The sequence below is a fragment of the Malaclemys terrapin genome, chromosome 4 (assembly GCF_027887155.1).
Source record: "Malaclemys terrapin pileata isolate rMalTer1 chromosome 4, rMalTer1.hap1, whole genome shotgun sequence".
Taxonomy (NCBI): domain Eukaryota; kingdom Metazoa; phylum Chordata; order Testudines; family Emydidae; genus Malaclemys; species Malaclemys terrapin.
In genome coordinates, this window is record NC_071508.1 from 34,693,365 (window position 1) to 34,707,376 (window position 14,012).

Here is a 14,012-nt window from a genome sequence, read left to right on the forward strand (position 1 = left end):
TCATGGAGGATAGGTCCATCAATGGCTATAAGCCAGGATGGGCAGGGATGGTGTCCCTAGCCTCTGTTTGCCAGAGGCTGGGAGTGGGCAGCACAGGATGGATCACTTGATGATTAACTGTTCTGTTCATTCCCTCTGGGGCACCTGGTATTGGCCACTGTCAGAAGACAGGATACTGGGATAATAAATGGACCTTTGGTCTGACCCAGCATGGCCGTTCTTATGTTCTTATCTGCAGCAAGGGAGATTTAGGTTAGATATTAGGGAAAACTTTCTATCAGGATAGATAAGTTTTGCAATAGGCTTCCAAGCGAGGTTGTGGAATTCCCATCACTGGAGGTTTTTAAGAACAAGTTGGACAAACACCTGTCATGGATGGGCTAGGTTTACTTGGTCCTGCCTCACTGTAGGGTCCTGGGCCTCATGACCTCTCAAGGCTCCTTCCAGCTCTACATTACTACGATCAACTAGTCTGATCTCCAAGCTGTTGAATTTTCCCCAGAAACTGAATTAAAGTGTCTTTTAGAAAGTTATCTAAAGTGCTGGTGAGCTCAACATCTCCCCGAGTAAATGGTTCCAATGTTTAATTACCCTCACTGTTAGGAGGGTCCCCTATCCTTCTGCAATGCTTGCACTCACTGGTGCCCCATAAGAGTTCCCACCCTTCTCCCAGGACCTGTACTCACTGGTGCTCAATCTGGAAGTTCAAGTGTCCAGTGAACCAGTCGCTGAATAAGGACTGGTTCACATTGCATGTTGCCTGGAGCTAGGAGAGGAAGAAAGAAAGGAGTGAGTGTGGATCCATAAATGCTACATTTTATATCTCTCTGGGCAGCAGAGTGCCCCACTCACACCCTTCCAGGCTAATCTAGGCTTCATTAACAATATCCTTAAAGTGACACAGATCCTCAGCGCTATTGCCAGGAGTAATGATATTTACAGTATTAACTCTTTAAACATTTATAAGTGCCTCCCAGCACACCTAGCAGGGAAGAGGATCTTACCCGGGCAGAGAACCAGTCTGTGTTCTTATCATAATCGATGTTCATTGGGACGTGGTTTGTGTACGATACCCAAAAAAATACAATACTCTCCAGGATCCTGTGAAGGAAAACAGGGGGGAAATCACTGCCCAGGATAAAGGCTATAGACCTGTCCAGCCCAGTAACATGCCACCCATCCAAGCTGGAGGCTGCTGGATAAAAATGCATAACCTAAGCAACTACTGCTAACAAAAAGCCAGCCTCCTCAAATCAATGCCTGCTCATTAAAATACCCACGCAGACAGGCCAGTAACAGATCTAAAAGCCCAAACTGACAACTGCCTGGTTAAACACCTTTCCACTTAAACCAGCAACTCCCTTGTGCCTGCCAAACCCAGTAGCCATATAGTTAAATGTCTCCTGTATTGTCCAGTTAATGAATGGTCAGTAGAAGGTCCACACAACACAAGTGAGGACAACAAAGGGAAAACACTATATCTGCTCTTACATTACAGAAAGCAATGAATTGTGCACAGGCTAAAGGGAGACAGGTAGGGTGGCCAAAGATTAGACCAGAGAGAGAGAGAGAGAAGATAGAGAGCTGGAGACTAGGGGGGAAGGCAGAAGAAGGACTGGCAGGGTGGAGATCACAGAAGAGGAACTGAGTGATGAGGTGGGAGTTCCAGCAGCCAGAGGGAATCCATGGGGTAATTGATACCTGACCAGTAGGAAGAGCCCCAGGACTCCATTCACGCCCAGTAAGGGCTCGTAGCCAAGAAAGAATTGCTGAACTAAGTCAGAAGCCAGGCCAGTTCCCGTGAAAAAAGGAGAGACACCTTCAGCAGGATGGCAGCTTGCAGCATCACCGCACCCACCACCACCTCACACCAGCAGGACCAGAGTTACCAAATCCTCCCATGTAAGGGCCTAAAGCTTCCCTGCAACACCCACAGCAGTAAGAATATAGTCGGAGACACCTTGCCTATAACCCTATTTTTTCTCCACATGTAGTTTCCCTTCACCACCTGCTCCAGAGGAAAAATAGCCCATGAAACATCCTCTATAAGGCCTACTCCCCATCCATTGCCATTACCAGCAAAATCCCCAGATCCTCACTTGGTAACCCTCACTTACTGTCTTTATATTCTAGCTCTTCTCCACAAACACCAAAGGATTGTGGGAGAAGTGCTATCCAGCTGTCTTGAGATGCCATACTGCAATTGTTACATTTCCCATACCCAAAGGGCAAACCTATACTCAGCTTGAATGACTTACTCATAGGCACCAACTCTCTGGGTGCTCCGGGGCTAGCGCACCCATGGAAAAAAAATAGTGGGTGCTTAGCACCACTGGCAGCCCTGCTGATCAGTTCCTCCCTCCGCCCCCACAGAGCCTCCCTCCTGCTGGTGGGCCCTGCTGATCACCTCCTCTCCCTCCCCTCCAGTGTCTCCTGCCCGCCGCGATGAGCTGTTCAGCAGCATGCAGAAGGTGCTGGTGGGGGGAGGAGAAGGAGCAAGGACAGTCCACGGCAGCTGCCCGTTAGCGACAGCTTTTGTGAAGGGCTGGGTATACTTACCACCCACAGTTTGCATTGAATTGTGAAATACAGTGAATACAATGTGAAGAATGGAAGCAGAAGCATGATTATGACTGAAGAATGAACCAGGAGAACACAAGGAATTAATGTCCTTATCCAATCACAAAGCCACCAGGGCCGGCTCTAGGCACCAGCCCAGCAACAGGTGCTTGGGGCGGCCAACGGAGAGGGGCGGCATGTCCAGCTCTTCAGCGGCAATTTGGCGGTGGGTCCCTCACTCCCTCTCGGAGTGAAGGACCTGCCGCCGAAGACTAGACTGAAACGGCAGCGGTAGTGTCGCAGATCGCGATTGTGGCTTTTTTTTCTTTTTCTTTTTGCTGCTTGGGGTGGCAAAAAACCTGGAGCCGGCCTTGAAAGTCACCCACAGAACCAAAAACAAAGGATGGATTAGTGTAACTCTGGAAGGTCTTGAAGTTAAGGTACTAGACTGGAACCCAGGAGATCTGGGTTTACTTTCTGGTTCTGCCACAAACTTCTTGTTTGACCTTGGGCAGGTCATTTAGTTTCTCTGTGCTTCAATTCCCCATCTGTAAAATGGAAATAAATAATACTTCTCTATCTTGTAGGGGTGTTATGAGGCTCAATTCATAAAAACTCAGTAGGTGTTCAGATATGTCCGGGATGGTCTAGGTTTAACTTGGTCCTGCTTCAGTGCAGGGGTGCTGGATTTGATGACTTTTTGAGGTTCCTTCCAGCCCTACGTTTATATGATTCTATACTGCAATGAATGGGGGAGGCTTTCTGTTACTTGACACCAAGCCATGCTCATAGGGGAGCTTCCTCCCTACTTCATCTTCTCCTTTTCTCTCATCATCATCTCACCCTTGCTGTCCTTTCACTCTGAGGTTGGAAACAGCTGATAGGCACCCATATCCTATACTGGCACTTCTCTGAAACTATTGCCTTGTTCTCCGGAATTGGAGCTAGCTAGCTATCTTTCTCTCTCAATCATGTATCTAACTGCTGTGGCTGTGAAGAAACACTCAGTTCACATTTTGGAGGTTAACTGGCATAGAGTGGAGTCAGCAGAGAGCTTGGAGCAATAATTTTGAGATGTACAATCTGCCTCATTCATCTCATTGAGGTTCAGCTCAGATGGCCAGTGACAATTTAAATCTCAAAATGTAACTATTACATTCCTCATGTCAGAAAAGAGAGGCAGGGTCACAGAGCAACAGTTTACTGTGAGTGATGTTATATTTTGGTGCCACAAGTGGAGTGGCATTTGGGAATCTCACCTTTTTTCCCCTCGTTCAAGAAGAAGCCAAGACCAAGGAGCCCCGCAGGGCCTGTGGGTATATTGAAGCCCCAACAAGGGGGAGCCAAACTCAAAGAGACTATTTGAGCCAACAGCACATATGATGATATTTTGAACATCTGCATAATTTACTTTGAGAGGTGTCTCATTTTGGCAAATCTCATGGGCACACCATCACCATTTTTTCTCAGTCAGCTTTCGCCCCACCCTCTGTTGCCCCTGTAGCATATCGACCCTGCCCTTTTAGCACATGAGCTCATATTTCTCCAGACACATCCTTTGACAGGTTCAGTCAAAGAGACCCCCTTGTGACTATCACCTGATGTGCTGAAATTACCTCTGAGCCGGTTTTCCCTGCCAGCTTGGGATTTCCAGAACCCTGCCTTGTTGAGCCAGACACGCTAACCTGCTTCAACAAAGACCCAGGGTCTGGGCCATGCCCCCAAAACCGCAGGCTTTAAGTGAAAACAGCTTGGCAGGTTACCTGACTCTAGCACCCAGACACCCAGCTCCCAGTGGGATCCAAACCCCAAATAAATTCGTTTTACTCTGTATAAAGCTTATACAGGGTAAATTAATAAATTGTCTACCCTCTATAACACTGATAGAGGAATATTCACAGCTGTTTGCTCCCCCAAATATTAATCACTTACTCTGGGTTCATTAATAAACATAAGTGAGTTTATTAAGCATAAAAAGTACGATTTAAGTGGTTTCAAGAAATAACAGACAGAACAAAATAAGTTACCAAGCAAAATAAAGCAAAAACATGCAAGTCTAAGCCTAATACATTAAGAAACTGATTACAGGTAATTTCTCACCCTCAGAGATGTTCCAAGAAGCTTCTTTCATAGACTAGACTCCTTCCTAGTCTGGGCCCAATCCTTTCCCCGGTACAGTCCTTGTTAATTCCAGCAGCCGTCTCAGGTGGTAACTAGGGGTTTTCACATGACTGGAAGCCCCTTTGTCCTGCTCCACCCCCTTTACATAGCTTTTGCACAAGACAGGAGTCCTTTGTCTGTGCTTGGCCCCCATCCCTCCTTTCGAATGGAAAAGTACAGGGATTAAGATGGATTCCAATATCAGGTGACATGATCACGTCCTGTGAGACCCCCACCCTCCATTCTTCCTGGACTGGCCCACATGTACACAGGAAGGTTTGCAAATAAACTGAGCCATTTACAGTTCATTGAATCTGAAGCACCCTTAATGGCTTCCACTTAATATGTTTACATCAGTGATACAAGTTTATATCTTATTCTCCTAACTTCAGAGATAGAAATAATACATGCAAACAATTAGGATAACACACTCAGTAGATTATAAGCTTTGTAATGACATCTTACAAGAAACCTTTTGCATAAAGCATATTCCAGTTACATCATATTCACATTCATAAGCATATTTTCATAAAGCATATGGAGTGCAACGTCACACCTCCCATCTGAAGCTCCTGTAGATGCAGTACATCCTATGCAGCAGTACATGCTTCTTCCTCATGTATTTATATCTCCCACCAGGCTGGGAGGAAAAGTCTTCTCTGTCTGATTTCTTGGAGGAATTAAACTGGGAGGCTGTGGAAATTGCTAGGTGAGAACTCGCTCATTCCACATGCACATGCCAGCTGTATTGAAGGGCCACTTTTACCCTTTCCCTGAGCCTTCATTCATTAGACGATGGCCAGAGAGTGGAACTGGCTTCTCTGCCCCAAAGCCCTGGTTGGTTGAAAGGCTTTGAGGAAACTTCACCACTGACTTCTTGCTGCCATCCTGCCTCTCACTGGAAGAGGGGAATGCCATTCCAGAGAGGGAACTCAGCCCTGCCCAAAGAAGGACAAGGGATTTGTTGTCGACCACCTGGTAGACTCTGGGCTAACTGGCTGGCATGGAAACAGGGCTAGAAGAGAGCCATAGACTTGGGCAGTTAGACTCTATTGCTGCTGAAGGCAGCAGGCTCAAATGCAGCTTGAACCCAGGGCTAGAGAATTTGCTCAGCAGGAGGCCACACCCCAACTTCAGCTGGGCTAGAAGAGTGACCCAGACTCTGCAGTGGAACCATGACTAACATAGCAATCACAAGGGTGGATGCCTGGTGATTCAGCAGAAACCGGGATTCATGACTCCAAGCTCACACTATGCCCAAGCAGCTTGGACTCAATTGGGTTAGACAGTATTGCTCTGTGTCTTTAAGTGTTAGAGACCCAGTACATTGTACTATGCTAGGTGGTACATGTAATTACCCGTAAGGTCCTTGAATGGTCCCTTTTATTAGTTCAGGTTTGTCCCTGCCCAGATAAATGCACTGATAATTATATCAGAAACCATCATTTATCTGAGGTTAATTCCTGCCTCTCCAAAGGTTGTGGAAGGGAACCAAGAGACTTGGGGGTAGTGGGATGCAATTAGAGTTCTCTACCCTGCCCCCAGATACATGGCTTGGAATGTGAGGCCTACACAACAAATGAGGGTGTCCTTACCACACTGAGTGAGGGCCTGATGGTTGTGCAGGAAAGAGGAAATACTCACTGATGAAATATTTGTGCTGATGGTATCAATTTCTTCTTCATCATCCCAAGCTGTGAAGGAGAGAAGACCATAACAGGTCAGCTGGGCAACAGAGATCTCCTATCCTTCCCTGAGAAACACCCACAGAAGCACTTCCTAACTTCTGTTTCCTCCTTGAGATGCACCTTTTTAGTCAGCTCCTAACTCTGCCACTCCTCAATCAAATAAAAAACTGTATTGCCATGACAAATGATACTGATGCTAGCAAAGTGTAAGAGGGATAGAAGCCTCTGATTTCTCTCAGAGGAAGATATGGTCTAAAACCTCTCACCAGGTTAAGGCTTGATAGTAAGTTTGGGGTTTTATTCCCTGTGCTTATTTGTTGTTTCCCCATTCTTGATTTGCTGGCAGGTTGCTTCATGGTGTGATGCTGTCTCTGCTCCTGCTTTCCTTTCTCAAAGGGTGAGGAACAGTTTTTTCCTCACCAATCTTTTTCTTTAAATATATTTTAGCATCTCTGATAGTTTGAGGAAGCAACTGTCTTACTTTCTTTGGAGTAAAAACCTTTATTTTAGTCTGTCACCTTAGACAGACAGTCCAGTTTCCATGGGTTTCCCCGTTACCTTGCTCCTCCCATTTTAACTATTCAGTTTGTGATTCCTGATTCTGAATTTGGCGGGAGTTTGCCTGTCATTTGCATATTTCACAATGGTAATGTGGTTCGCTTCTGTGAAATTTCTGTTTGGGGATCTGTACCAGCCTAGCTATTTAATTTCTTTTAAAATCTGTTCATCCTTATGGTTTGCCTACTGATTTTTTTTTCTCCCAGTCACCTAACTATCATTCAGGTTTGGGTGTGGTTTTTGGTTTGTTGTTTAGGAAGTTAGTGGTATAGAGTGACACCTGAGAGTCAGAGTGTGTTTCATCAGGTTGGCTTGGGTTCCTACTGGTTTGATTGAGATGCTTCTTATTTTGGTACCTAAGTAGGAACTGAGCACTTTCCAAAATCTGGCCTTTAATGCACCAGTGATGAAGAAGGATCTCTAGGATGTTAGGTATATTTCTATTACGGTCCCAAGCCAGGCTCTTGGGAACACTGATTTCTTATGGAACAGTTTTGAATTTCTGAATCACATAAAGTTATATAAAATAATCATAGTCCTGACTAAGCTACTGGACACCTTCCCCTATAAACTACATTCCCCATGCTGAATGATTAATACACCCACACTGAACAAACCAGGTGAAACTCTCTGTTTCTCCAGGGAACCACTAGTGTTCCAAGCAGCAAGTATGTCTCAGCACCAGCCCTTTTCCAGAATGGCTGCAATCTAACAGTGACTCAGTAACTCCAAAATCCCACACACTGGACAAGTTACTCCGAATACACTACAGCTTCCTGACTGCTAGGTCTTTTAGCACTATATCCTTTCAGAAACCAAGTTTGTTCAAAACCCATTCCCTCACACTCACCTCCACAGAGAGTGTCTTTCCCAAGGCAAAAAGGGAGTGATGTAGTAGAATATCAGGGTCCTTGGGGAAGCAGTTGGTTTTGGCGTGATGGTGGTTATGCTGGCGATTCTGCCATGTGGATGACAACCCCTGCAGGAATCAAAACACACTGCTGCTAAATATAAATTGCCTCATTTATTATTATTATTTTATCATTTGAACCCTGGTAGTGCCTAGAAACCCCAACTGAGATCAGGGCCCTTTTGTGCTAAGCACTGGACGAACAGTCCCTGCACTGAAAGGCTTACATTTTAAATAGACAAGACAAAGGGGTAGGGACGGGGGAGTAAAAAATCTAATATACAAGTAGAGTGAATAATATAATGGCTGCAAACATATTAGTTCCACAAAATAAATAAATAAAAATGAATTCTAAGTGAGGTTTTGTTGCGGAGAATTAGGTGCACAAAGGAAGTGAAAAGGGACATAGAAAGGGGATAAAAGAAAAAAGGGAAAGAAAAAAGGAGCAAAGAAGGGGAACAGGGAAGGCAGGCTGAGTGAGACTGAGGTGAAGAGATTCTGAAGGAGGGAACTGGAGTGAACAGCCAATAAACATAAGGGAAGGCCATCTGAAGGTCTCTGCTGTGGTGCCTTGCCTCTACTCCTGTTGGGTGAGTTTTTGGGGGGCCCCTCTAGCAATTTTTGTTCCGTGAGCTCACATGGCTGGGGCATGGGGGAGCCTGCATGAGCCTTCATCCATTATTTGTTCACCCTTTCCTTGAGAACTGCATCATGTTCTCCTCTCTGCTACATTTATGGGGCAGACTATCCATAAGAGACTTTCTGAACAGAAGGGGCTCACTCTTTTAACCTCCCCTGCTGAAGTTCCAATGGATACCCTTAGGCACTTACCTTTAGATTGCACATCACAAACTCATGACACAAGTGGTTCTATTTGGACTTGGTGAAGACTGAAAGGTGCCCCAAATCATGCTAGAACCACCAGCCCTGGAACTGGAAGAGAAAATGCATCACTGATAAAATAGGGCCAGGGTTCCTTGAACTTCTGTAACAGGGCCAGGGCAGTGCTATGTCGTCTTTGCACATTCAGTTCTAGATGATCTGGTGGTCCCTTCTGGCTTTAAACTCTATAAAACCAGCCTCTGTCAATCAACCCCAGCTCCAACTGGATGGCAATGCCTCCTGATGACACCAGGAATCAATTTCTACCCTCCACACTCACAGTGCAGGGTAAAAGATGTCCCAAGGACTATCATTTAAACAACCTAACTTGATGAACGTGCCCTTTGCTATTATGGGGGACATCTTTTGTATCCGCTATACACTCAGTCTTAAAGAACGCCCCCACCTTATTATCAGTGCATCCCAAGCCCATATTGGGGAGAGCACAGTGAAAGGGACCAGAAACACATTTGTCTCAACACATGAATTCCTGGGGACTCCTCTTTTCAGTGCATCCCAACCTCAACCTGGTGAAGGTACAGAGCACCACCTGACTTGGCTGACACACACAGCTTGTCTACACGTGAAAAGAGGTTGTCATTGGTCAGATAACCTCAATTTAACTGCAGCCTTTTTCTGAGTGTAGATGCAGAGTAACACATTTAATCTTGAGTGAGTTATTTGAGGGATGACCTCAACCAGCTCAACTCAATTGAGAAAAAATACGTTCTCTACGTCTACAGAAGGGAAAAGCTTGTGATTAGGTGGAGTTCAGGTAACACACTCGAACCTAATCAGTTCCACCCATAAAGTGTCTCTAGGTTCAGACACAAAAGATTATACACAAACAATGCCATGTCCAATGTGGGAAGAAGACTGGGAAGAGGAGGGGACCCAGTAAACTATAGATAGGAGAAATGTGGGCTGCTAGTTCTAGCTACACTCACACAAAAAGCACATTACAGAGGGCTGAGTTCACTTCATACAGTACCTCTCTTGTATGTGCGTTCTGAGACAGATAGAGACTGGAGTTGGTCTGAGCACCCTACAGCCAGTGCTCCTCCACTGCTTCTCTTCAGAACCTTTTTCTGAGTCAGGGTGGCAACTTAAGAGGTATGAGTTTCCCACATCCATAGCTTCTACAAGACACAGTTCCTCCTGCAGATTAAAAAAGCTGTGAGTTCCCTGTTCCCAGCAGTACTACAGTATTTGTAGCTGTTCTGAACAACTTTGTCTGAACCATCCAATAAACCATCATTGCTGGACACTGCAGACACTCCGTTGGAGAAGCTGCACCTTATGAAACAGGGCAAAGGGCCATAGCAGAGTCAGCAGCTGAGGAAGTGACTAGAGTAGGAATAAATAACATGTAAATACATGTATCCCTCACAACAGTGATTTGGGCAGTTTACCTGAGCTGTTGTTAGCAGCAATGCTGCAGTGAGAAAGGGCATGAAGGATGTTCCAATGTAGCAGAGGGTGAACCAGCCAGCAGCCTCTAGCATCAGAATTTGAAGGAAATTCAGGAAGAAAAAAAGATAACTAGGTTTGAAGAGTCCCATCCTCTTGACAGTGGCGCATAGCCCATGGAAGTTTTCTACCAGCAATTTGTGTGGGGAGATTTATTATTACAGCACTTTAGGGACATACTTAAAACTAGTGAAACAAGGGTAAGTGTGACTTCAGCTATTGTAGCTGAACTGGTTTATCTCTACACTTGATAAGGGAGTATGATGGAGTGGCAGAGTTAGAGACTTTCATTTTCATTCTGTAACTTTTCCAAAAGTTGAGGAAGTTTTGAAAAGTTATGAAATGCACCAAAAGGAGGAAGAAGAAGAAGAAGAAGAAAAAAGAAAAACAACGACATATGATTCATTTGATTGTATTTAGAGGGGAAAAGGATAAGGAAGGGGAAAAACAACCCCCCAAAATTTCAAGAGTTTGACATTTCAAAGTTTCAAATGTTCAGTTTCAATTAAAAAACCCAGCATTTTTTGAAAAAATAATAAAAACTTTTGGTTTATTACAAAGGCCCTTTTTATCCAGAAAAGAGTTTCTAACAAAAAAATTGATCATTTCTCCTACTATGTAAAACTGTTACAGAGAAAACTCAGAAGCAGATCCTGTTCTTGGAGGTAAGAGACTTTGCTAGTGTGTGTGTGTCTGTGTTGGTGTTTTTCTGTGAAGGCTGTGTGGTTGGTATGATACTGTGTTTGGTGAGGACTGTCATGTGACTGGATTGTCAGGCCTTTGATTAAGCCTTGAGCTCAGTAGAGCACACATTAAATGGACTAAGAACTGGATAAGTGACAGATCTCAAAGTAGTTATCAATGGAGAATCATTATTGTCTGGAGGTGTTTGTAGTGGGGTTCTGCAGGGATCTGTTTTATATCTCGTGCTATTCAACATCAATGATCTGGAAGCAAATATACAATCACCGCTGATAAAATTTGTGGATGACACAAAGTGAAACACTGGAATGGGTTACCTACGGAGGTGGTGGAATCTCCATCCTTAGAGGTTTTTAAGGCCTGGTTTGACAAAGCCCTGGCTGGGATGATTTAGTTGGGGTTGGTCCTGCTTCGATCAGGGGGTTGGACTAGATGACCTCCTGAGGTCTCTTACAACCCTAATCTTCTATGATTCTATGATTACTGGAATGGTAAATAATAATGAAGAAAGGGCACTCATACAAAGTGATTTATAGACTTTAAGGTCAGAAGGGACCATTATGATCATCTGGTCTGACCCCCTGCATGCTGCAGGCCATAAAACCGTCCCTACCCCTTCCCTGGACTCTGCTGTTGAAGTCCCCAATCCTGTGTTTTAGTGACTTCAATCGGCAGAGACCCTCCTGCTAGTGATCCCTGCCCCATGCTGCGGAGGAAGGCGAAAAACCCCCAGAGGCTCAGCCAATCTACCCTGGAGGAAAATTCCTTCCCGACCCCAAATATGGCGATCAGTAAGAACCCGAGCATATAGGCAAGAGTCTCTAGCCTGACCCCTGTTAGCCATTATACTATTTACCTACCATTGCTTGGTATTCCTTGACTACTATGTTTCACCATTAAACCATTCCCTCCATAAACTTATCTAACTTAATCTTAAAACCAGACAGGTCCGTCGCCCCCACCGTTTCCCTCGGAAGGCCATTCCAATATTTCACCCCTCTGACGGTCAGAAACCGTCGTTTAATTTCAAGCCTGAACTTCCCCACGGCCAGTTTATATCCATTCGTTCTCGTGTCCACATTAGTACTAAGCTGGAATAATTCCTCTCCCTCCCTTGTATTTATCCCTCTAATATATTTAAAGATAGCAATCATATCCCCCCTCAGCCTTCGCTTTGTCAGACTAAACAACCCAAGCTCCTCTAGTCTCCTTTCATACGACAGGTTTTCCATTCCTCTAATCATCCTAGTCGCCCTTCTCTGCACCCGTTCCAGTTTGAGTTCATCTTTTTTAAACATGGGAGACCAGAACTGCACACAGTACTCCAAATGAGGTCTCACCAGCGCCTTATACAACGGAAGCAGCACCTCCCTATCCCTACTAGATATACCTCGCCTAATGCATCCCAAGACCGCATTGGCTTTTTTCACCGCCACGTCACATTGTCGACTCATAGTCATCCTGCGGTCTACAAGGACCCCTAGGTCCTTCTCCTCTTCCGTTACTTCTAACCAATGCGTCCCCATTTTATAACTAAAATTGTTATTAGTCATCCCCAAATGCATCACCTTACACTTTTCACTATTAAATTTCATCCTATTTCTGATACTCCAATTCACAAGCTCATTCAAGTCTCCCTGCAGAATATCCCTATCCTCCTCCGAATTTGCAACTCCTCCCACCTTCGTATCATCCGCAAACTTTATCAGCCCACTCCTGCAATTGGTTCCGAGGTCAGTTATAAATAGATTAAATAAAATGGGTCCCAAAACCGAACCTTGAGGCACTCCACTAGTAACCTCCCTCCAACCTGACAATTCACACTTTAATACGACCCGCTGCATTCTCCCCATCAACCAATTCCTTATCCACCTCTGGATTTTCATATCGATCCCCATGTTTTTCAGTTTAACCAATAATTCCTCATGGGGTACAGTATCAAACGCTTTACTGAAATCCAGGTATATTAGGTCCACCGCATTTCCCTTATCTAATAAATCCGTTACTTTCTCAAAGAAGGAGATCAGATTCGTTTGGCACGATCTGCCCTTCGTAAAACCATGTTGTAATTTATCGCAATTGCCACTAACCTCCAAGTCCTCAACTAGTTTCTCTTTCAGAATTTTCTCTAACACCTTGCACACTACAGATGTTAGACTAACAGGCCTGTAGTTACCTGGATCACTTTTTTTCCCTTTCTTGAAAATAGGAACCACATTAGCTATTCTCCAGTCTAACGGGACCACCCCCGAGTTTACAGATTCATTAAATATTATCGCTAATGGCCCTGCTATTTCCCGCGCCAATTCCTTCAATATTCTCGGATGTAGATCGTCCGGTCCTCCCGACTTAGCCCCATTAAGGTGTTCAAGTTTTGCTTCTACCTCGGATATGGTAATCCCCCATCCTGAATGCCCCTCTATAGTGGTGCTAGTATCCCTAATACCTTCATTGGCCTCATTAAACACCGATGCAAAATATTCATTGAGATATTGCGCCATGCCTAGAGTATCTTTAATCTCTTCTCCGGCTATAGTCTTCAGCGGTCCCACCTCTTCTTTCTTTGCTTTCTTCCTATTTATATGGCTATAAAACCTCTTACTATTGCTTTTAATTCCCCTCGCTAGGTCCAGCTCTACACGGCCTTTGGCCTTTCTCACTCTATCTCTACATTCTCTGACTTCACTAAGGTAAGTTTCCTTACTGATCCCTCCCCTCTTCCACTCTTTGTACGCTTTCTGTTTTTTCCTAATCGCCCCTTTCAGCCGGTCGCTCATCCAGCTCGGTCTAAATCTCTTGCTTAGTAATCTTTTTCCCTTTTTTGGGATACAGGCCTCCGACAGCTCATGCATCTTTAACTTGAAGTAATCCCAGGCTTCTTCTGCCTTTAGATCCCTTAATATGTTTGCCCAATCCACTTCCCTTACCAGTCCCCTTAATTTGTTAAAATTGGCCTTTTTAAAATTATAAACCCTAGTCTTTGACTTAATTCTGTTACTCCTTCCATGTAGTTTAAACCGAATTAGCTCATGATCACTGGAGCCCAAGTTGTCCCCTACTACCACTTCCTCAACGAGGTCCTC

General features: G+C 44.7%; 1 protein-coding gene across 9 annotated transcripts in view; it reads right to left on the reverse strand.

The window, feature by feature from the left end:
- Positions 1-4,497: 4,497 nt before the first annotated feature.
- Positions 4,498-14,012, reverse strand: part of LOC128837441 (acyl-CoA (8-3)-desaturase-like) — an 86,453-nt gene continuing 76,938 nt past the window's right edge. For 8 of the 9 annotated variants that reach the window (XM_054028644.1, XM_054028643.1, XM_054028637.1 and 5 more), the window contains 5 exons: positions 9,749-9,915; positions 8,707-8,808; positions 7,816-7,944; positions 6,364-6,413; positions 4,498-5,657 (listed from right to left, as the gene is read on the reverse strand). The gene's annotated coding sequence lies outside the window, so the exon portion shown is untranslated. Of the gene's footprint in view, positions 5,735-6,363; positions 6,414-7,815; positions 7,945-8,706; positions 8,809-9,748; positions 9,916-14,012 lie in introns of all 9 variants that reach the window. The other variant, XM_054028642.1, reaches the window with a different exon arrangement.